The sequence below is a fragment of the Muntiacus reevesi genome, chromosome 18, assembly GCF_963930625.1.
Source record: "Muntiacus reevesi chromosome 18, mMunRee1.1, whole genome shotgun sequence".
In the NCBI taxonomy this organism is placed as follows: Eukaryota; Metazoa; Chordata; class Mammalia; order Artiodactyla; family Cervidae; genus Muntiacus; species Muntiacus reevesi.
This window is the reverse complement of record NC_089266.1, coordinates 49,600,924-49,626,755: the sequence shown is the minus strand read 5'-3', so window position 1 is coordinate 49,626,755 and position 25,832 is coordinate 49,600,924. Positions and strand designations below refer to the sequence as shown.

At 38.4% G+C, this 25,832-nt stretch overlaps 1 protein-coding gene across 6 annotated transcripts in view; it reads right to left on the bottom strand.

The window, feature by feature from the left end:
* Positions 1–25,832, bottom strand: part of BCAS3 (BCAS3 microtubule associated cell migration factor) — a 576,922-nt gene that overhangs the window by 284,080 nt on the left and 267,010 nt on the right. The window lies entirely within an intron of this gene.

The window sequence follows — 25,832 nt, the reverse complement described above, 5'->3', positions numbered from 1 at the left end:
ACCAGATCTGAAAGAGACACGTGCACCCCAATGTTCATTGCAGCACTGTTTATAATAGCCAGGACATGGAAGCAACCTAGATGCCCATCAGCAGACGAATGGATAAGGAAGCTGTGGTACCCATACACCATGGAATATTACTCAGCCATTAAAAAGAATTCATTTGATTCAGTTCTAATGAGATGGATGAAATTGGAGCCCATCATACAGAGTGAAGTAAGCCAGAAAGATAAAGACCAATACAGTATACTAACGCATATATATGGAATTTAGAAAGATGGTAACGATAACCCTACATGCAAAACAGAAAAAGAGACACAGATGTACAGAACAGACTTTTGGACTCTGTGGGAGAAGGCGAGGGTGGGATGTTTCAAGAGAACAGCATCGAAACATGTATATTATCAAGGGTGAAACAGATCACCAGCCCAGGCTGGATGCATGAGACAAGTGCCCGGGGCTGGTGCACTGGGAAGACCCAGAGGGATGGGATGGGGAGGGAGGTGGGAGGGGGGATCGGGATGGGGAACACATGTAAATCCATGGCTGATTCATGTCAATGTATGGCCAAAACCACTGCAATACTGTAAAGTAATTAGCCTCCAACTAATAAAAATGAAAAAAAAAAAAAAAACACTTTTAGTTCCTAAAACAATGATTTATCAAAAGAAATGTTTCTTTTCTTTTTTAATGCTTCTATAGTTTCCCTAATTTTTAGGTCATAGGAGACAAGCCTAAAGCAGAAACAGCCTGCTTCTCATACACAGAACCACCTCTGCTTGGTGTCAGTCATTCAGTCGTGCTCCAGTCTTTGTGACCCCAGGACTGTGGCCCACCAGGTTCCTCTGTCCATGGAATTCTCCAGGCAAGAATACTGCAGTGGGTAGCCCTTCCCTTCTCCAAGAGATCTTCCTGACCCAGGGATTGAACCTGGGTCTCCCTCATTGCAGGAAGATTCTTTCCTAATAGTAAAGATGCCTAGGTTAGGAAGATCTCATGGAGAAGGGAATGGCTACCCACTCCAGTATTCTTGCCTGGAGTATACCATGGACAAAGGAGCCTGACAGGCTACAGTCCATGGGGTCACAAAGACTTGGACATGACTGAGTGACTAATCTTTGCTTAGTCAAAGCAATAAAATGATTCAGTAAACATTTATTGAGTTCCTACTATGAACCAAATATTATCCCAACAAAAACTTAGCCTCCTCTACTTAAAGTCCCATACTTTTTGTTTGCTTATTTTTATTATAAAATAGGACTTTAATTTTTTAGAACAATTTTAGGTTCAAAACAAAATGGAAGAGAAGATACAGAGATTTCTCATACATTCTCTCCCTCATTAAACACTTTAATACTAAGAGAAATAAAGCAATAAAGTACTGAGGGGAAATAGAGAAAAGAAAAGAGAACCAAAGAGGAAGGAAAGATTGCAAGTATTGAAGAAACCTGGAAGAAACAGAATAGAATGAGAGAAAGAAAATAATCTCAGAATCTCTACCACCCAGAGATATGTTTATATACTTCAATATGTATATTTTCCATAGGCTACATTTCTAAAATTGAAATCAGAGGATATGAACATATCTAAATTTCTTAATGCATACTCCCAGAAAGAGTTATATATTTCCACAAGGAGTGACTCACAAGCCAATCTCACAACGCTCTTGCCAGAACAAGTATTTTGATGAACTAACTCAACAAAACAGGTGTAAGTGAAGTAGACAGAGCAGAACGTAGGGCAAGATTTAAAGAAGACATACTCACAAAAACCTTATCTTAGCTAGCTGGGAGGGGAGAAATGATACCTAAACTAGTCAATCACTCATCAGAGGGAGATAAATAGTATTAAAATATGAGATTTGCAATGGTTAAAACTATTAGCTGTGAGTTCTTCAAAATCCTAGTTCTACAGCTGAGAGGTAGGCTGGCAACTGGCACAAAATACAGTGACCACCAAAGCAAAACAATTTCCTAGGATTCTGAATATCATGAAGAAAAGAATATCATAACCAATTAATGTTGAAGCCTCCTTTTAGATAAAAACTGCTAAGTAAATTTATGTTTGCAAAAGGCTAGGTGTTTCCCAACCACTTGTAATTTTTTAATAAAGTTGAAATTCTTGATACAGAACAGAGTAAGAGTATGCCTCAAAACTGCCCTTTCCTTAAAGACCAATCAAGAAGGCAGCTAAGGACACGTGGTTAGAGGTCAGCACACCTTGGAACGCAGCTGAGGTCAGAGAAAATTTTAAAGAGGTGAATGAGTAAGCCATGCATACATCTGAGAAGAAAGTGTTACAGAAAATATCAATTACAAAGATGTTGAAGTGGGAACATGAAATGTTTCAGTCATGTCAGGAAGCCAGTGTGGTAGGTGCGGTGAGGCAAGCTGAGAGTGGAAGATGAATCAGGAAGGCAAAGAGGGCAGGGAGGGAGGGTCGGCAGATGGTTTAGGACTTTTTTTTTTTTTTTTTTTTTTTAAATAAAGGGTAGACAGATAATTGGAAAAATTGGAAAAGTGAGAAATTATACCCTTGTTACTAACTAGTACCTAATGTGATTTTTTCCCCCAAGAGTTTGTAATATACTCAGCATGTGCTGAGCCCAGCCTACTACCTGTTGCAGAATAAACACTTTATAAATAAATGAATGAACGGAACTTTGGATTCTGGAATAAATGATGAAGGATACCAGGATGGTAACGATGCTTATTCACCCATCATCAAAATGGGGATAAACCTGGGACTTCCCTCGTGGTCCAGTGGTTAGGATTCTGTGCTTTCACTACCAAGGGCCTAGGTTCAATTCCCGGTCAGGAAACTAAGATCCTGCAAGCTGCAAGGCATAGCAAAAAAAAAAAAAAAAAAAGATGTGTGTGGAAGGGTAAATTTAAAAATAATCCAATGGCAGAGAATGGTGAGGAAGAGGATTATAGCTGAAAAAAACATTAGTCGTGAGTTGATGACTGTTGAGAATGACAGGTGCATGGAAAGTCATTATACTGACACAATTTCTTTCTAATTTTGTGTATGTTTGAGATTTCCCACAGTGAAAAGTTTCTCAAGGAGGAAAAAAAAATCTCTTTCTCCTCCTCCTCTTCCTCCCACCCATCCCGTTTCCCAAAGGAACTGGTCAAAATACCAATCATGTATCTATGAAACATTAAATCTGAATCCTAAATTTCTAAATAGAGATTGTGAGAAGAGTTACCATACTTTATGTTCACCAAAAAACAGTATTCCAATTAAGAATGCTTGGGAAAAGGACCAAGATGGGAGCCGCAAACTGATGCCTCAGGGACAGAGAGATCTGGACAGAATCGCTGGACAGGTGGCAGCTGCCAACAAGAAGCATTAGAACAAATGATGCTGGGTTAATAAATTGCCTCATTCGTAACCCTGAAAAAAAAAAAAAAAAAATGCTTGGAAGCATTCAGAAGATTCACAATATAAAAATATGTGTGGTGGAAAAATATTTTTCAACATAATGTAAATATCCTTTCCCTCTCCCTCACATTTCTTTACATTTAAAACTTTCTCCACATCAGGTAGGAAGAACACTCCATGATTACTAGCTGGTGGAAACAATGACATACCTGGTCACAAAGAAGACAGGAATTCAAAACCCTGACCCTGGGATAAGAAAGAGAGATTAAAAGTATGACAGTTAAGAGCAAAGCTCCCATGGTGTCCAAGCAGTTATTAGGAAAGACATGCAGAAACTGGAACAAGAGCCTCACAAACAGAAAGGGGAAAAAAGAGGGTTCCCAAGGAAGGGTACAAGATGTCAGAAAGAGTTTTAGGGATGAACAACTGTGAAAAATCCTAATTTGATACTTGGGTAGAGTTTCGGGAAGTAGCAGGAGATTCCACTTGGGAAGCAGCGTGGAGATTTTGCTCCTCTACAGTAGAGAAGGTGTGCACATGGTGCGTTTTCACAGCTGAGCCTGTGACAACCTCTCCAAGCCCCCTGTGAATATGGTGGTGAATATTTACTGTACATTCAAGAGTAATATGGACAAAGTCCAGGCAACTGTCAGGCTTTGAAAAGGCTTTGAAACAAGGATGGATGCTACAAAGACCTACGTGAACCAATGTGCTAACTAGTTGCTCAGGCATGTCCGACTCTTCGCAACTCCACGGACTGCACACTGCCAGGCTCCTATGTCCATGGAATTCTCCAGGCAAGAATACTGGAGTGGATAGCCATTCCATTCTTCAGGGGATCTTCCTGACCCAGGAACTGAACCCAAATTTGCATTGCAGGCAAATTCTTTATCATCGGAGCCATCAGGGAAGCCCGTGAACCAATACAATAGCCAACAATTAAATCTGGTAAGGAATTGGGACATCTCAGTGGTGACAACAGAGGTAAAATATCTTTAGCAATCCCATCTCATATCTGTAAGCCCTATAGAATTTAGATGCAACTATGTAGGAGGTTATAATTGACTGAGATTAATTTTTCCACATTTTTTAGGATAGAGGTACAAAAGAGGACTGAAGAGAATTTATAGAAAAATAAAGTTACATACATTGCAAGCCTGAGTTTAATGGACCAACATAACCACCTTCTAGCCAAAGAAAAATAGTATCTTTTACATTTACCAACTATTCTTAGGGTTTCCCAGATGGCTCAGTGGTAACGAATCTGCCTGCCAATGCAGGAGATGCCAGTTCAATCCCTGGGTTGGGAAGATCCCCTGGAGAAGCAAACGGCAATCCACTCCAGTATTCTTGCCTGGAGAATCCCATGGACAGAGGAGCCTGGTGGGCTCCATGGGGTCAGAAAGAGTAGGACATGACTGAGCACACACAACACTGTTCTTAGACAGTTAATGATCTTGGGTTAGAAAAGGGATATGGAATTTTGAAATAAAAATCTCTGTTATGCTCTATCCCCTACCTTTAATACAGTAATTTAAAATAAGTCTATCCATCTAACTATAAAGGTATACTGTCAATTTTTTCTACAGAATACAACTCCAAAAGTACTGCCTGTCCACACAGGCATTTGATAAATATAGATCAACAACCCAGGGCAGGCTGAGCAGATCATTATGAGGTAACTGAGCTAGACTTTGTTTATATTGTGTTTTCAGGAAAGCAGATCATGCTTCTAGTGAATAAATAAAAGCTAAAAAAAACCACTAAGTGTATTTTAATGTCTTACAGTGATATATGAGTATGTCTATGTATGTATGTGTGTATTCCTATGAATATATTTATATTTTATATGTGTTTATGTGCAAAGCAAACAAAAAAAATCTTCAATGTTGACCTTTGCAAGTTAGTCTAGTTAAGCAAAACCCCCCTAAATTTCCAAGTCAGTAGAACAACTGAAGTAAAATTATGAACAGAAACATTGAATGGTCCTTTGAAAATACCCCTACGCCTGAATGCCACATAACAAAATTCTCAATCTGAAAACAGAAAATGTCAATTCATAGTATACCTTCTCAAATCTATAAGTAGTTAGGAAGGGGATCAATGAGCATAGAATTTTTACAAATTACCCACATAAAACATAGTAAAGAGTTATTGTATTACAGATATATAAAATGACACTCTGAAATCTCATTTTTAACACTAGTTAATGGAGTACTTAAAGGTTAGGATATATAGGTTTGAGTCAAGCTTCCAAGAATGAGTTATTACCAGTCCTGAAGAAAGGTAGGACTCTCTTGACATTTCAGGCTGTTTCATCCAAAGTAATAACTGTATATCCTCAATTCCAAGGAATCAAATTCTTTCTAGAATACCCCAAAACTAACAGCTAGATCTCAATAACCTAAGTTCATCTGCAACAAATCTACTCTTCCAGTTGAAAGAGAGAAAGTATATTTTTATCATTAATATTAATACACTTTGTATTAGAACAGGTAATTACTTTTCTTAAGTGTATTGGCCACAGTTTGGATACTCAGGAAAAAATTAGATCTCCTAACTACCAAATTTACAACAGGCGACAAGAGGATCTAGATACTCTATTAAAAAACTGAAAGGAATAACTATTTGATCTCAGCACCATTCATCCTTAAAAGCAATGAAAGGAAAAAGAGTTGACAATACATTTGAAAGTTAAAAGAGACTACCCACACACAGGTTATAAGCATCATTTTTCTAAAAACTAACACAAGGCATACCGCTGCACAATGAGCCGTGCTTATTTATAAGCTCAATGAAGGGACAATCTATCTGATTCTGTTACGTTCTTGTTCTAGTCTTTCCTGCATCTCTTGAACTCCCAGTAATAAATTCTCGTAGCTTCAGAGGACACAGCTGCTAATCAAGCACAGGCTCCCCTGCTAGCAAACTCCAAGCTCCCAACTTTAGGAGATGCTAAAAAAAAAAAAAACCTGCTATACTTCCTGAAATGAATCTCAAAGCCACTGGAATCAGGGAGATCTACTTCTCAAGTAAGGGGGTGTGGGGTGGGGCTGACCCAAATGGCACCTACTTTTTTATCTGAGATGCAACTTTCGGCTTTAACTGCTGTTGCAAAGCCTAGAATAAGTTTACATGTTGAACAAACAGAACTAGAAAGAAACTTAGAGAGACTTTCAATATGAAGAAACAAAAATGGATCCCAAGGTTTTTATTTGGAAAAGTGAGCGTGAGCTAGGTCATACTGGCAGCTGAGTGGGCTGCAGAATAAAGTATTCTCCAGATTCAGGACCAGACTCAATTTTTGCTCGCCCCTACTCCTTAACACATCCCCACAAATCCTCTGTGAACAATAAAACCCTTACCATGCTGAAGTCTTTAGTGGAGACCTGAGAGGTGAATAATGTTGTGCCAGCATTATTCAGTCCTTCAGGTTATTTAGGGGAACAACATTCCTTTTTCTAGCAACAGAGAAATTTGTGAGTTAAATGACATCATGCTGCCTTGAATGAAACAGCTCAGGCTCAAAGTTCACCCAAAGGCCAACAGTGATAAACCCTCATCCAAGGACAAACTTCAATATATTTTTGGTACTTATTAGAAACAGCATTTATAGAGCAGCCATACAATAAGAGAAGGCACTTGACCAAACTCTGTTTCTGATCAGAAAGCACTCAGGATCTGAGGAAGAAATTCTGCTTGGAAAGGTAATTTCTTAGCTCAGAAAATAATATTTGCCTTTTAAGAAGAAAGGCTCAAAGACAAGTAATCCAAAAGCAAATGGACTAAGGCATTTCCTAATGAACACGCAATTCACAGAAGAGGAAATACAACAGCCAACAAACACATATAAATAGTAGTAATCAGAGATTTGCAAAATTTTACAGGTTATGCTTTCATACTATCAAACTGGTAAAAATAAAACTCTGGACTTTTTAAAAATATTTTTTTAAAAAGGAGAAGGCTTTCAGGTCAAAAATAACACACCTAACTATCTCTATGGAAGTTTTCTAACTTATAAATGCTTCAATTTAAATGTAAAGGAGTTTGCTGAATTTCACACACAGAATAATCAAGCAATAGCACGATATATTACTGGCTATTTTGCTCATTAGGAGCCATATCTCGTACCAGTGCAACAACAGCCGAAGCACTACAACACATATAAAAGGGAACAGGTTTTACCTACGCTGTATATTAAACGGATCAATGATCTTCCTTGCACCCTGACCCTGCGGTACCGTAGATGTTCCCTAATTAATTATTAAAGTTTTCTAACAGTCAGTCATTGTACATCTCTGGTTTCACTTTCCTTTTATTCCACATTCCCAGAAGAACAGTCACAGGCAATATATAATTAGAAAAATGACGTAGCCTCATTGCCTATGAGATGACAGATTTCATGGGATAAGTGACAACACAGGGTGCGTCTCTGCCCCACCCTGCTCGTCTCCCTTGCCCTACCCCCAAAGCATCATATAATATTCCCAACAGAAGACACAAACTAAGGAGCTTTCATCTGGTTATTCATGCTACCATAATGGTCCACTGCCATTTTGCATCTGGACAAGCTATACCTGGGGGTAGTCTGGAAGGGTTCACAGTTTAGTTTTGCTCCTCCATGTAACTCTAAATGTCATAAAAATGGACAGAATAAAACATAATGGCTTCATGCTATCAGCAAGATAAGCTACTCCACTGAAAAGTTCAAACTGTCCCAGCACACTTCTGAGAAATGAATAGGCTGCAACAATCCCTTCAAAACATTTGCAGTTAAGGTCACCTGGAAAGATACACACAATCTAATGTGTATTATGGTAACTCAATTCACAGTACAAGCACATTATATATACATTAAACCAGCAGCAGGATAACGACAAAAGTCCACACTGGCTATTTTAAAGGAACATAGTGTGTCTGTATAATACTTTGCTTGTAGCTTAAAGTTTGTCTTGCCGAGGGTTAGATAATCTACTCAGAAAAATAAGTCTAAAAACAACAAAACCAGTCTTATCAAAGCTCACCTTTACATAACAGTTGCCTCAGGGAAGAAAGGGATGAAGGGATGACTCATTTTCCACTAAATATTCCTTAGCACCATTTAAATTGTGTATATTATGTACCAACTTAAAATATGGTCATTATAAAAGTTGAGGAATAAGTAATATGGTTAGTGAAATCAAGTTAACAAGTCAAGAAAAGAAAACTGAGAAATCACAAGCACTTCAATGAATGATGGAAACCCAATGCATGAAATGAAAAGGTGAATTTATAGCATTTCCCCCCATATTTCCTTAGGCTTTGTGACATTTTCTTTAAAAGGGGAAATGGACGTGGTTTTATACGCTCTTTCTCTCATACTCATGGTACACATCTTTATCAGCTTTTAGCAACCACTCAAGTACACATGGGCTTTCCTGGTAAATAAAGAATCTGCCCCCCAATGCAGGAGATGTGGGTCAGGAAGATTCCCTAGAGAAGAAAATGGTATCCCACCCCAGTATTCTTGCTTGGGAAATCCCATGGACAAAGGAGGCTGGTGGACTACAGTCCATGGGATTGCAAACAATCAGATACGACTTAGCAACTAAACCATCCAATCAAGTACACAAGATAGTGTATGTTCTTACTGAGAGAAATGACTGTTTGCTGGTGCTAATTCTGTGCAGAATTATGAGTTGCAATCTCTTGATAATAGCAACTGTATTCTCACAGCTATCCCTGCCTGTATGTTAGAAGCATTTCTTTCAGGAATAATCAGTTCTCAATTCAAACACTCTAAAATACAAGATGGGAGAGCTTATAAGGAAAGTACTGTGAACTGATGTCTTGGACAGTTAAAAAAAATCACTGTTTTGGATTATTAAACTGCATTCAATAATCAATGTACACAAGTAGGCAACAGGCCAGGTATTGGAAATGTATTGTTCTCCATCTGACCTACAATGGCACAGTTGAAGATCAAAGAGTTTAATTACTCAGTCTAGCCTCCACAGCAAAGGCCGACAAAACAAAAATAAAGGAGAGGGAGTCGTGGGACTTCCCTGGTGGTCTGGTAGCTAAGATTCCATGTTCCCACTGCACGGGACCTGGGTTCAATCTCTGCTCAGGGAACTAGATCCTACATGCCACAAGTAAGAGTTTGCATGCCACCACTAGGTTTGCATGCCACCCAGCACAGCCAAATAAATAAAATTTTTAAAGTATTTTAAAAGGGGGGAGGGGGAGTTATTTGGAAATGGAAAAATGGCAAAAATTTTTTTTTTTTGCAAAGAGTTAATGCAGCTTCTTCCATGCTTCCCTTATTTATTATCTAGTTACATTCCTGATAAGACCAGATCATTATACAGCAGGAAGAATTAAGTGCAGATTTTCCCATGCCTAAGCAGAAGAGCAAAGTTCTCTTGGCATGGAGAGTTAAAAGCTTTTAGTCGTGGAAGACATCAACATTTTCAACCTATACTTTAGAATATAATTTAAAATCTTTTCAAACAATCATTAAGGACCCGTGATGTGTTCCATGAAATGGAGAAATGAAATGATTAAGATTTTTACCTCTAAATAAATCAGAAAATCCATAGAACCAAGAGGACTGGGGAAAGAATGAACCAGAAAATACTACCCTACAAGCACCACAGGGTTCTCTCTCTTTCCAAACACAAGAGAACACTTTTGAAGGCTTGTTCTTTCCGGTGCTGCACAACATACGACTACGAGAAAGAGCTATCCCCTTATCATTAAGTCTTTGTCATCAGATACATGCAAGTATTGCTACTGTTGTTCAGTTGCTAAGCTGTGTCCGTCTCTTTGTGACCTCATGGACTGCAGCAGGCCAGGCTCCTCTGTCCTTCACAATCTCCTGGAGTTTGCTCAAATACATGGCCATGGGGTCAGTCCATCTCATTCTCCGCCACCCCCTTCTGCTTCTCCCATCAGTTTTTACCAGCATCAGGGTCTTTTCCAATGAGTCAGCTCTTTGCATCAAGTAGCCAAAGTACTGGAGCTTCATATATATATACACAGATACATGGAAGCATTAAATAGGTAAAAAGATACAACAGTGAGTGGCTTTCTCATAACACTTTATCCACCATACATTAAAAAACAACAACAGTAAAAAGGATTTCTGTACTTCCCTTGTGGTACAGTGGTTAAGAATCCACCTGCCAATGCAGGGGACAAGAGTTCGATCCCTGGTCAGGGAACTAGATTCCGCATGTCGCGGGGCAACTAAGCCCACGTACCACAGCTACTGAGCCTGTGCTCCAGAGCCCGCTGGCTGCAGCTGTGAGCTCACGTGCCACAATTACTAAAGCCCACACACTATAGAGCCCACGCTCTGCAAAAGAGAAGCCACCACAGTGAGCAGCCCGTGCACCGCAACGAGAGTAGCTCCCGCTCGCCACACGGGAGTCCACGGCAGCAATGAAAATCCAGTGTAGCCAAAAGTAAATAAAATTTTAAGATAACATCAGAAACAAGAGTGGCAGAATGTTGTTAATTCTTCAAGCTGGGTAATACACAGATTCATTATACTAGTCACTGTACTGTGTATGTTTGAACATTTCCATGATAAAAAAATTTTAAGACTACTTCATGAATGGGAAAAACAGCAACTGTTTTTTGACCTGCAGATGGACAAAGAGTCATGTTGATTCTTTCGCAGCAAGACTAGGAAATCTGTGAAGCATTCAGGACTGTGGTGTTTTCTCACAGCATCATGTATGTGAGAATCACCCATATTAACTTTACTGTAGAACATTTAATTTCTCTGCTGTGTAACAAACTGTAGTTCATCCTTCCATTTTCCCTTCTTTCATCCTTTTCCTTCCCTCTTTTATTCCCTCCCTCCTCTTTCTTCCTCTCTCTCTCATTCCTTTTCTAAGAAATTCATCTGCCATAAGAACACAGATTCATCATAAACTTAAAAAATACGGAGTAAAAAACAAAAGGCTCACCAACAATTATTTCAATGATAATCTCAGAAAATCAAATGTCCTTCTGGCATGGGCTTCCCTGGTAGCTCAGACGGTAAAGCGTCTGCCTACAATGCGGGAGACCTGGGTTCAATCCCTGGGTCAGGAAGATCACCTGGAGAAGGAAATGGCAACCCACTCCAGTATTCATGCCTGGAAAATCCCATGGATGGAGGAGTCAGGTGGGCTCCAGCCCATGGGGTCACAAAGAGTCGGATACAACTGAGTGACTTCACTTTACTTCACTTCTGACATGTCAGAAGTTGGGTTTCAGAGTCTTAAGGCAACTATCTATCAGAAAGAACTTCCAGAGGAAAGCCTTTCAGAATGCAGTGGACATCAAGAAATATCCCAGTTCCCACAGTTTACTAAGGGATTGGAGATGCTCAAAACCAACAGGTCTAAGAGAAATTTTCAATTTGCTTCAACAAATTAGAATTACTAAGTAAAATTGCCTTTTATAGCCTTGAAAATGCTCACATTAAAACCTTACTTGTCCAGATGACCAGTTAACAGAAGAGACGGGATTTACCACAAATGCTTTCTCTTCACTGTCAATTTTCTGAAATTGATTTATGTATTTTCACTTTTGGCTGCACTGAATCTTCGTTGCTGCACATGGACTTCTCACTGCAGTGGCTTCTCCTGTGCAGAGCACAGACGCTGGGGTGCACGGGCTCAGCAGCTGTGGCTCGTGGGCCTAGTCGCCCCACAGTCGCCCCTTTCAGGTCCAGGAATCAAACCTGTGTCCCCGGCAATGGCAGGTGGATTCTTAACCACTGGACCACCAGAAAAGTTCCTATTGCTTGTTAACAATAAAGCTATGCCACCTGGGAGAATTTCAGTCATAAAGCCCTCGGAACAGAGAGAGGCAAGAAAGGCCTCAAAGGAGCATAAGAATACTATTTCTGTAAACCCCACCCACAAAGCTAATCTATAGTTATTTTTCATTCTGTCTAAGATAATGTGTGAAGCTTTTTAGATGAATACCTCATTTAATCCAAAAACAATTTTATAAGGTAGGTATTACTAATTTCCACATTAATGGTAGGTAAACTAAAGCCCAGAGCCATTAAGTTATTTGCCCAACATCACCCAGCTAGCAAACAGCAGGAATGGAATTTAGGACTGCAAACTCCAAAGACCATGTTCTTAGCCTGAAGTATGAACTGCTTCAATTCATGATGTATTTTTATTATGATTATTTATTTATTTGGCTACGTTGGGTCTTAGTTACAGCACGTAGGATCTTCACTGTAGCATACCAATTCTTTCACTGCAGTGCATGAACTCTAATTGCAGCATGTGAGCTGAGCCGCTCTGGGACCTTAGCTCCCAACCAGGGATCAAACCTGTGTCCCCGGCATTGCGAGGCTGATTCTTAACCACTGGACTATAAGGGAAGCTCCCAATTCATGATGTCTTTACCTGTAAGTATTTTAAATTAAAAATTTCATGTAAAACATCTTGAGGGTTGTTTATCCCCAAATATAAACTGTATCACTGATTTAGTCTCCACGATTTCTTTATTTCATATCTTAATATAATCATTTTCTTATCTTAATAAATATCTATGCATCTTGATCAGAGGTACCATACAAAACTATCAAACAATGGGGAAAAAATAACTTTGGTCAGAAGTCTCAACATAAGCAAGTTACAGACATTCAAGGAAGCCTTCCATGCAGTAAGAGAAAAGAAAGTACTTTGGGCCACACTTTACATTCTCTATAATACCCTTGAGGAATTAGAAGATTTCATTTTAGAAAATATTGGTTTGGTTTCATACTTAAAGGTATAAATGGCATAACCATAGAAGGACCACTGGCACCTAGAAAACAGCCTTGGAAGGCAGCAGAATGCCCAACCCCCAAATATTCCTTATAATCTCAGCTCTGACCCAAACTTGACATCACATAAGGGAAGTTCTGAGGCTCTTCATGTGGTTTTAAAATACAAAGAAAGCATAGTAGAACAGGCAAGGAACTAATGGCATAAAGGCAATAAAGGCAGTTCAGTGTTTCTCATCTCTCCACCAACTTCCATAGAGTCACATGGCAGAAGGCTTCCTGTCATATGACAACAATAAGGAGAAAAGATTCAAACGGGAGAGGGACAATCAAGGGCATTCACCTACCACCCTGTGCCAAGGTCACTCAGCTACCTTCATTAAGAAAGACTGTGAGAAAAAAATCTGTTTCTACAACGAAGTTGAGTGATGATCACTTCATTTCACATCATTGAAGCAACAGTAAAGCTTCTGACTTAAATAATATGAGAATACAAAGGGCAAGATAGACAAACAGGGGTACAGCTGAGAACTGAGCAGAAAGGCTTCGTTTCTCTTGTATTTTCTATTCTTTGTGACTAAGAACTAAAAGCTACCACGCAGTCATAAAAGACTGGCACATAAAGCATTGCAGAAATTATTATTTTTTTTATTACTTAAAGGGCAGTGGCCAAGAGCAGCCCTTCTGTTAATAGCAAAGAGGTGCAAGTAAACACATAAGCAATGCTACCATGAAGTAGAGATTTTTGTTTTAACAAAATCTATATTTATATGATTATATTTCCTATGGTTGAGAGCGGCTATAATTAATGGATTTCCCTCCTTCTCCTAATGCAGCCATTTGTCAATTCAAATACAGAATGTCCAATCAATTTTGATGTATTTAGTAAGCAGTTTGTCAAATGGTGCTATAATCCAGTTAATATATTAATTCTTGGCATGGAGAGAGCTCTGCCATCTACATGGTTTTCCATAGCTGGTGTGGAGTGAAAAATCTGTGCTGGAGCTCAACGGTTACTCTCTGGAGGTGACACCTCTGTGTCCAGGCATCAGGGAGCATTGCGCAGTTCATCACTTAACAGGAAAACTGCTTCACTGAACTAGACACCTGGGGTCGACTGGACAGCGTAGCTGCCAGTTCACTGCACTAAACTGGGCTTCTTTGAGTGCCTGTGTGTCTCATATATTTTAAAAAATTGATCAAGCCAACATACGTGACACTAAATGCAAAGTAAGCTTCTGAGAGAGAGGAACAAGGCTTTATTAATGAAATGTATGCATCTTAAACTTAAAAAATACTTTTATAATGTTTCTTCATATGAACTGGTAAAGAAGTGGCTCTCAATCTTTTATTTTCCCTATCCCAACATCCTTCAGGTAAACGACTAATTAACAAGACACTGCACTAGGGTCACATAGGAACGAGAGGTCAAGATTCTTAGAAGGCCACCTTCAGCTGACACAGTGTGACGCTTTGAACATGACAGTTTTCTTACTTCATTACTGGATAAGATATAAATATATATTTCATCCAATAGTCACTATGTTATCTTCATCTTTTCCCTACATCTGTCTATGTACTGGGGGCTGGAGAAAGATGAGCAGAGATTTCAAGTAGCTGGCCCAAATTCATATGATAGAATGAATCTGGGTTAGAGAGATGAAGGAAGGATCAAATTCTTTCTCCAACTTTTGAGTGGGATATTCAATCCCTACCAGTTTGGGCAGAGCAGGGAATAGAAGAGAGATTTTCAGTGGATCACAGATAACTTCCATGGGCATGTTTGGCAAATACTTTCCAAAATGATGCATCTATCCATTCACTGTATCCAAATCTTTCCATATTTCTCTATCAGGAAATGCACAAGCAGAGATGAAGGCAAATCCTTTCTAGAACACAAAACTGAAAAACAAGGCAAAAAAAAATTTCATGTTGTTGTATGACAGAAACCAGCACAACATGTAAAGCAATTATCCTCCAATTAAAACTAAACTTTTTAAAAAACAGAAGAAGAAAGAAAGAAAAGAGGAAAGGAACACTGCATTCATATTCCAGATATTAGGCTCCCCTTAGCCCATTTTTGAACCATGAGTGAGCAAACTGCCAGAGTGGTTTGGCACAGGCTGTGTATTTAAAAACCTGCCATGTACACTATCCCTCCAGACTACCAGACGTCCCATTGTTCGATGTGTCTGCTGAGAAAGGTGCCCTATGTGTCAGAAAAGCACACTGAATCTTTTTCAATGACCCAGGGGGCAGAGGTCGCTTATTATAAATGGATAATGAGACCTAATGCAGTGCTCCAAGTATGGACAATGAAAGGGTCTATCCATAGCCCCTGGTGGATTGGTCATTCAGGCTTTTATTTCCTCTGCACACTTAATGGAGTCAAACAATTGACAGAAATTCTATAGAGAAGGCTGAAACTGGGAGAAACAACTGTATCCTAACGCTGATAGACAGATACAAATAGTGACCCTGAAATGGCGCCACAACTCCCGTCATCACAACACAGCAGACTGTTGTACCATTCCCCCTAAATTCCCATTTAGTCATTTGTTAGCAATTAACCTTCCTGATGGAAGTGATGGCACATCAAACTACAAGCTCCCACCAATATCAACCCATTACATTACTGCAGGTGAGCAGACACAGACCATTCTCTTTTGGCCCCTTATTTTTGGAGGAAAGGGCAAACAGATACCCCCACACCCTCCATCTTGTATCCCTACCACCAATTAACAAAACGCACATTCAGAGGTATCAGTATCTGAACAGAAGAACCTTAAACTTCTGGTGAAGTGAAAGCGTTAGTCGCTCAGTCATGTCCAACTCTTGGCAACCACATGGACTATAGCCTGTCAGGCTCCTCTGTCCATGGAATGCTCCAGGCAAGAATACTGCAGTGGGTAGCCATTCCCTTCTCCAGGAGATCTTCCCAACCCAGAGGTTGAACCTGGGTCTCCTGCGTTGCAGGCAGATTCTTTATCATCTGAGCCACTAAACTCTGGTGGGACAGAGTAAATGATATCAGAAGCAGTGGTACTCATGGACTAGAGGCTTTATGACCAATAGATTACTTTTCTTTAATCTATCAGAAGCAATGCTCTACCTGAGCCAAATCTGCCAATTCAATGGCAATGAATATTAACAGCATAAATGGAAATGAATATACTCAATTGTACCTGGGGAAAAAGCATGTCATAAAAAAACTTAAAGGAATAGTAAGTTGTAATAACACTCACAATTTTGTAAAATGAAAAAAGACATCTAAAAGAATAAAACAACCCTGTATAATAACTTTTCTTTTGTTTCATTTCAATTTTAAAAAACAATTACAACAGGATGGTGTTGTGACATAAGAACTTTTTCTCCCCATATGATGAACACTAAAGCAAATGACAGAAATAATAAGATTTAATTCAAAATGAAGTCTAGGTCCTTATGTTGTAATAGAAAGGACTTCTGATGCTGACACCTCTCAGCAACAAATCAACAATGACAGAGAAACTCAACCAATGACAGAGATGCTGACACCTCTCAGCAACAAATCAACAATGACAGAGAAACTCAACTCAATGACAGAGAAACTCAATTCCACAGGTGTGAAGATCTATGTAAAGATATGAGTATCAGTAAAAAGCATATATCCCATGAACACAAAGGGAAAGAAAGTAAACTGAACTTTTTGATAAACTATATATTTTCATTGAGGAAGAAAATGTATTGAATTTCATAATGTTCCTCAAGTTAAACAGCATATATATAGCTAAATTCAGGGTCAATATTTCTCAAACAGATAATATGTCTCTTGGAGAAAAACACCATTTCACTAAAATCATTTCTCTAAGGAAGGACATATGTCAGTTGATAAAATTAAGTATAAATAAGAGAATCGACCGAATATAATTCAATATGAAGTGGTGTTTTAAGTACTGCAGATATTCAGACCTAGATAGAGCAGTATGACACACCCAAAGACCCAACAATGGACTATAAATACTCTATAAATAAGTTCTACATTACAAGTTTCCTCTACAGGAGAAAAACATTTCTTTCTTTCCCCTTCCACCCTACCAACTCTTGGGCAAATATTTATTATGGACAATGCAAGGAAATATTGTTGAGTACCTCTGCCATACTTGGTACATACCACAACAGCGATGCAATCCAGGATGTTAGGGTAAATCTAACGTGACACTCTAAAGAGAGCGGCTCAGAAAATTGCTGCCTGTTTAATTGCTTTTCCAGGGCACTGATGATGACCATGGTAGAGGAGACCAGTACTTTTTTCATCCTTTTTGTACCAGTATCTTCAAAATAGATCACCATTGTATTACAAAACCAATAAAACAAGATAGTAAAATACTCTAAAAATGTCTTCACTCTAAACCTTGAAGTGTGACTTTATTACAAGGAAAAACATTTCCTATTTTTACTCTCACGGTTGTAGCTGGTAGGCCAGCAGCACAAAATTTAGCTCAAAATCAAGAGCTCTAGAATCTAACCTTAAATATGCTGCCTACTTGTGCTCCTCACAGTTCTAAAGTGGTAGTTGCTAAGTCATGTCTGACTCTTTACAACCTCATGGACTGCCGCCCACCAGGCTCCTCTCTCCATGGCATTCTCCAGGCAGTAATATTGAAGTGGGTTGCCATTCCCGTCTTCAGGGGATCTTTTCAACCCAGGGATCAAACCTGGCACTCCTGCACTGCAGGCAGATTCTTTACCATCTGAGCCACCAGGAAAGTCCTTCAAGCCCTTCACAGCTCTAGGTAGAAGACAAATGTCAATACTAGCTTTAGGTATCATCTACTTCATTATACATAAAGACTTAAACAAAAGTGCTAGTGAAGTCCAAGTGATCAGTAAAACAACATTTTTAGAAAGTCAATATATCAATAGACAGTCCAGCTATTCAAAAGTAACATTTCAGGTGGATTTTTTGAGTGATTTACATTGAGTTTTTAAATGTTATGATGTCTATACCATAATAGAACCTCATCTCTTCCCTCTAAATTCTCTTTGGGATAAAATTATTTCAGAGAAAGTTTACATCAGTTACTGATTATAATCCAAAAAAATCTCAGAAAGGAGCTCAAATCTATAAATACACATATGGAGTATATATAGATGCAGTTTCTGAGTTATCTCCAAGAACCTACGGAATATTACCACCATGCTATATTACTTTGCCAACAAAGGTCCTTAGAGTCAAAGCTATGGTTTTTCCAGTAGTTATGTATGGATGTGAGAACTGGACCATAAAGAAGCCTGAGTGCCAAAAGAATTGATGCCTTTAAACTGTGGTGTTGGAGAAGACTCTTGAGAGTCCCTTGGACTGCAAGGAGATCAAACCAGTCAATCCTAAAGGAAATCAGTCCTGAATATTCATTGGAAGGACTGATGCTGAGGGTGAAGCTCCAATACTTTGGCCGGCTGATACAAAGAGCCAACTCACTGGAAAAGACCTTGATGCTGGGAAAGACTGAAGGCAGGAGGAAAAGAGGACAAGATAGTTGGGTGGCATCACTAACTCAATGGATGTGAGTTTGAGCAAACTCTCAGAGATAGTGAAGGACAGGGAAGCCTGTCTTGCTGCAGTCCACGGGTCTCAAAGAGTCGGATGTGACTGAGTGACAGAACAACAAATATACTACATGCACCAAAACAGAGGCAACACTGTAATCAGCAATTCTCTCTCCTACTCTAGGCAACATACTTCTCTTAGTGTTTCAGTGAATGATATAACCTTCTCTTCACGCCAGTCATCCATTTCTCTTTACTTTTCTTCAGTAACCTCATATAGTCCCCAATCCTACAGATGAAGCCTGTTCAATTTCTCCAAAATTCAGCCACTTCTCTCCATCCCCACCAAGAATTAACTTCTTCCTTCTTTAATTTGCCCTAAGCAAAAGGCTATTTTTTGAATCGTCCATAACAAAGCTTAAAAATAAAGAACAAAATTTACTCCAAGTAACTTGAGAAGGAAAAAGGAGAAGAGGGCGGCAGAGGATGAGATGGTTGGATGGCATCACCAATTCAATGGACATGAACTTGGGCAAACTCCAGGAGATGGTGATGGACAGAGAGAGCTGGTGCGCTGCAGTCCGTGGGGTCACAAAGAGTCAGACACAACTTAGCGACTGATCACCAACAACAGCAGCTTGAGTACCTCTCAGGAACAGAGAATAATCCACTAGTCAGTAATGCAAAACTAAAACTGCCCAGCATCCTATCAAAAATCATTAGGTACACACAGAAGCAGGAAGGCACACCAAGAAGAAAAACACCAGTCAACAGAAAAGCTCCCCAACAAAACCCGGGTGAAAAGAGCACACCAGGATTCTAAAGCAACTGTTAGAAAATAAATGTTCTACACGTTCATATATGTACACGATGAAGAAAGAAATGAAAGACATAAAGGAACATCCAGATGGCACTGGATGAAAAACATGGTCTCTGAAATGACAAATGTGTTAAACAAAATAGCACACTAGACAGAGCAGAAGAGATGACAATAAAGATATATAAATACAAAAAAAAAAAAGATATATAAATACACAGAAATATAAACTATACAAAATCAAAGAGAGAGAGGGAAAGAGAATTTTTTAACTGAGCAAAGAAATCAATGAGTTGGGAAAATATCAAGTTGTGAACATATATATAATTGCAGTCAGAAAAGGAGCAAAGAGGAATGATAGAAAAAAAATTGAAGATATAACTGCATTAAAATTTTCAAATCTAATGAAAACTAAAATCCCACAAATCAAAGAATTTCCAAGGAGAAGAACCCCATACCACAATTTTATGATTTAATTACTTTTCCACTCTGATCTTTAACTATTTCCTTTCTTGTGCTATAATTCACTCTACTTTTGCTAGTTTCCGAATACAAAAGCTGACACCACTGATTTCATGTTCTAACATGGGCATTTAGTTCTATGAATTTCACCCTGAGTACCGTTTTAGTGCCATCTCACCTATTTTCAAAACCAGGAAAGTATCACTGGTAAAATCCAGCGACCTTAATCAGATTACACTAGTCTTACACATACAATTTTACATACACTTATTTTGTGGTGAGAGTGTGAGGGGGTGTTTACATGTAATTCTATTCCATTTTATCACACACGTTTATCTGTATAACCTCAGCTTCAGTCAAGATACAGAACTGTTCCAACAAAGATCTACTGACTTCTTCATGGTCATATTCAACCCTCCCTCACACGGTCTCTCTGCAGGATGCCCTTGAGAATCATCCAACTTGTGGCATGTATTTATACTTCAACATACTACTTTTTTCTCCCTGAATAGTAGTCTAAGATAGGGATGTGTTCTGTTTTTATTTTCATTCAGCTAAAAATATCCTAATTTCCCTTCTGATTTCTCCTATGAACCATGTATCATGTAGAAGTGTATTGTTTACTTTCCATATATTTGTAGATTTTCCTGAGATCTGTTAATCTTTTCTTATTTAATTCCATTGTGGTCCCAGAATATATACACTTTGTATAACTTGAAAGCTTTTAAATTTATTGAGACTTGTTTTATGGCCTGGAAGAAGGTCTATATTTGTCCATGTTCCCTGTGCACTTGAAAAGAATGCACACTCTACTGTTGTTGGGTGGAGCGCTCTACTTCGTCTAATATGAATGCAACAAGTGAGAGTTTAAAGTGGGTTTTCCCAGACTAGTGGTTGCCAAGGGGGTGGGGACTGAGGTAGGAATGGAGTGTGAGTTTGGGGTGAGCGGATGTAAGCTTTTATATATGAAACGGGTAAACAACAAGGTCTTACTCGAGAGCACAGAGAACTATATTGAGGATCCCATGATAAATCATAATGAAAAAGAATATTTTAAAAAATAATGTATATATACATGTATCAGTATAACTGAATCCCTCTGCTATAAAGCAGAAATAAACACAACATTATAAAGCAACAGCTGTTGCAGTTCTTCGGTTGCTAAGTCGTATCTGACTCTGCAACCCCATGGACTACAGCAAATACATGTCAATAAAAATCAACTACATATCAATAAAAAAATATTGATTAAAAAAAGTGAGTTTCTCCTAAGCAGCATATAACTGGGTTTTATTTTTTGACCCAACTCGACAATCTCTGACTTGTCCAGTATTTAGGCCATTTATAACTAACATGAGTACTGATGTTGCTTAGAGTTACATCAACTTGCTTATTCTTAACACTTTACTTCCTTTTTTCAGCACTTAGGCTTGTTTTTTATTTCATCATACCTCTTTAACAACACAGTTTGCCTCCAAATGATGTTGAAGTCACACATTCAATAAAAACCTTACAACAGTAAGTTCCATTTCCCACTCTCCTGGTTTTTATACTACTGCTGTCACACACACACATGTGTTTTAAAGACCACAGTACATTCACACTATTTCTGTGTTTTGTCAATTTTTGTCAATATTTTGTCAATTATATTTGAAAGATAGTTAAAAGTTAACAAAAATCCCATGTATACGCCTTAGCCATTTTCAGTGTGTATCAGAGCTGTATTTCCTTTGCATGATCCTTTGTTACCATTTAACAAAGAAAACTCCGTAAACTTAGGGAGGAACTTCTCACATACCCATGGATTATCTTAGAAGTTCAAAGCCTGACCTATCCCCAGCAAAGCTAGTTAATGTCAGCAACTTAAAAATACTGCTGCTGCCAAATCACCTGAAAGAAAAGGAGGAAACATTATTTTCTGCCCAAATAAAACTTCCCCAGTTTAACTCCGTAAGCCCTGTTTTTAATTTACAATTTGGGAAGCTCGGAAACAGACTAAAGAAAAAGTATTATCTACTTTGGGATCACATTCAAAGCTGGTTGATATCTGTTAGTCTCATCTTTGTTTTTGGCAAAGGAATACACTAAAATAAAATGACTATTTTAGAAAAGGTAACTACAGTTATGCATTTTTCTTGAAGGAAAAAAAATACTATTACCACAAAAATCACTAATCATCACTATTGTAATCTTTTTATAAACGATTCCCAAGATTTCTTATGACCCAGGCAAAACTTTTTTTTTAATATTAGATTCTTAACTTTTATCCTCACTGAGCTAGATAGCAAAATTAGACTACCATCTATCTGTATATCTTCTCTACACACATAAACTAATCAATCTACTCAAACCATATGACTTTTTGGGCTTATTCTAAATAGCAATTTCGTATGGCTCACCCTAATAACAAAGAAGTAAATTCCACCTCCAGAGTGACTTTGTAAGGGGCAGGCTCATATGAGTCAATTCATACATCAAAGTTGCTCAATTTTGAATCATTCCATTCAATAGTATGGGTAGTAAAGGTGACTAGAGTTAGGAATATAAAATTTGGAGTTTTCACTTACTTCACTATATTTAGGTAAGAAATCTTTCATGTTCAGGCGCGTTTCCCTTTCCCTGCCCACCAATGACCCTTAGGCCACATATGCAGAACTTTTGTTTATCAACTAGCAGTGTACTTGTTATGGTTACAGGGCTGGAAGGGGAGGTGGGGATTCCTTGCTAAACATCCTGCTCTCCTAGTCTCTTCTCCCTGCAACAAAGTGCCTTTTGCATTTCCATTTACATCATTCTTTGTTGAGTATTATTACAACTTCCGGAGTTTGTACAAGTCTACTACACTTGATCCACAGATTCAGACACAACCAAAGAAAATGCTGGCGACACTAGTGAAGTTTGCATTACAGTTTTACTCCAAATGATTATATTTGAAGATACTTTCAGTACTATATTATCAATAGTCTGCAGATTTTCAACACGGTCAAATAAAACAAAAACTTCCTGCCACCAGGTACAATATCATCTTTTCAAATGGTTTCAGTAAGGGAAATGGAGAGAAAGCAAGAAGGTAGTAAGAAAGTCTTCTTCTGGAGGTTCTAAACTGCATAAAGGGCTCAACAGATGGGCAGGTAAAGGTATTCTCTCTAAACCGGCTCCAGCATTGCTTTAACCAATTATATTTCGGCTTTTACTCCTCTGATGCAGATGTCCATGTTTTGAACGTTTAATTTCTTTAGTCATGAAATATACTAGTTTGTCCAGGACTCTCAATCAAATAGCCTTTTTCTTCAAAAAAAAAAAAAAAATTTATTTGGCTGCACTGTGGCAGGTGGGATCTTTGTGTCATTCTAGATCTTTCACTGCGGCACACAGACCATGGTTGTGAAGTGCAGACTCAGTAATTGCGGTATTGTGGGCTTAGCTGCTCCGCGGCATATGGGATCTTACTTCCTCAACCAGGGATCAAACCTATGTTCCCTGAATTGCAAGGCAGATTCTTAACCTCTGGACTACCAGGGATGTCCCCCCAAAGCCTTTCTTTATGTAAGAAAACGTGACTTCAAAATTCAGGCTAAATCTGTGTCTCTGCTGCCAATGTAAAGAAGTAATATAATAATTATTACAGAATTACCTATCTCAGAGGTGTTTTTTAAATTAAGTTATATCTATAGTAACATTTCACTAGATAAGAGGAAACATAACAATTATGTAACCGAGATATAGGTCACACATATGAAGTCTGTCACTTAGACAACAGATCTGGCAACAAGGTCAAGGTTACAGATTCAATTGAAAATATTTCTTATTTATTTCTGAAATAAGAAAGAAAGGTTCAGAATGATGCTGAGCACCACTGCACTGACCACAGTAACCCCTTTATAAGAGCAAGTATTATTACTGATACTTAATCAAGTTAATGAGAGGTGGTCTGGAACTAGAAACTTGGCCTTTTCATCCTTATTCCTATGCTAGTCCATCTGGAATTCAAAAACATCTAACATGACATGCATCACATAACATATTTTATTCAGAAATCAAACAATCACCAGTGACTATTTCAAATTGGCTGATTTTGTTCTAGTCCAGCTGTGCACCGTCTCACAGGTTTATTCTGTCTTCTCTGTAAAAGCCTTAATTAACACTCTCCCATCTTGCTCTAGTATCACGTAGCGGCCACACCTCTTCCCTACTCCTGAACCTCTTCTACAACACTGCCAGGGGGTTCTTTCTAAAGTGAAATTCCGATGGTGTTGTTGCAATGTTTGAAAACGACTGACAGCTTGGGCTACAGTGGCGGTTCTTCAGCCATGCACCTGGGGGTTCTGTAGTTCTAAGAATTGGACAATGGTGTTTAGAGCTGTTAAAATAAGGTTAGCTTAACTCACCGGAACAAACAAGTCAAGGAATAGAAATAGCTGCATTTTTTTTTCTGGGGCCCGTATCTTTTTCTACATATTTGGAACTTGCTACTGTTTGTCTACTGTAACAGACCTGTCAAAATAACTAAAGAGGACTTTCCTGGTGGTCCAGTGGTAAAAAATCTGCCTGCCAATGCAGGGAACATGAGTTCAATCCCTGGTCTGGGAAGACTCCATGTGCCACAGAGCATCTAAGCCCATGTGCCACAACACTAGGGCACCAGCATGCCCTAGAGCCCACTCTCTGCAACGAGAGAAGCCGCTGCAACGAGAAACCTGCACACGGCTACAGAGAGTGGCCCCTGCTCATCTCAGCTAGGGAAAGCCCGCCTGCAACGGCGCAGACCCAGTGCAGCCAAAAACAAATCAATAAAAAGTATATCACAAAATAACTAAACAAAGAAACCCGGTATTAATGCTGAAATAGTCAACTATACTTAATTCAACAATTAACTATTCTTACCTCTGTAGAGAGGTATGGGAAAATGTTCTTATAAACATTGGCATTATATATCAATATATGTTTTATCCAAGTCATATGATAGAGTTAGATATATGCTGAGATAACCTAGAACCTAAGAACTTTTACATACCCTGCTTCTTAAACCAGAAAACCACTTACCTACTATCCCTCTGTAAACAGTTTAGCAACTTAAGCCATTTTTTTCACAATTCCATGTGTAACACTTTGCTGATGACCTGTCTCACTTTCTTCTATGTTTTGATAAAACATCTGTCTCCTAAATTAGATACTGAATTCACTGAGGACAGAAGCAACATACTACTCTCATTTAAACCACAAGCTACTGACACAGAGATGTCATTCAATAAATACATGCTGGAAGAATCAGTGAATTCAATCGTAAAAGAGAAATGAAACCACCAATTCTTTGTTACAATTATGGAGCTTCATAACTTTAGTGCAAAGTCAGTACACTTACTCTGTTTCTAGTATAATATATAACACATTATAAACATAAAATTGTTTTACAAATTTTTTACTTCATACTGCATAATACAACCAGGCAAGAAAATTAAGTCTGATAGAACAAAACTCTATTAAAAACATGTCAGTGTTGACTTACAGAAAATTTCCTAAAAGCATACAGTACTCAGAGCCATCCAGTTAAATTAAGGATTCAGTGAACTCTACAGAATTGCATTATAATTGTAAAGAATTTTTAATTCTATGACCGTAAGCTGGATAATAAACATTAAATTATCTTTTCTGGTCTCACCTACAAAGAAGGCTATTTCTAGTTCAATGTATACTTTTTTCTCCTTAAGTAAAAAAAGAACCCAGATCAAAAGTAAACAAAATCCTTATGGAGCTGCAATCACTACTTCAAAGTTGCAAAAAAAAAATCCTACAAAGCAAAAAGCCTGCTAATACAATTTCCACAGCCAAAAGTGTGTAACTTTTTTTTAATGTCAGAAATAGATTCCAATT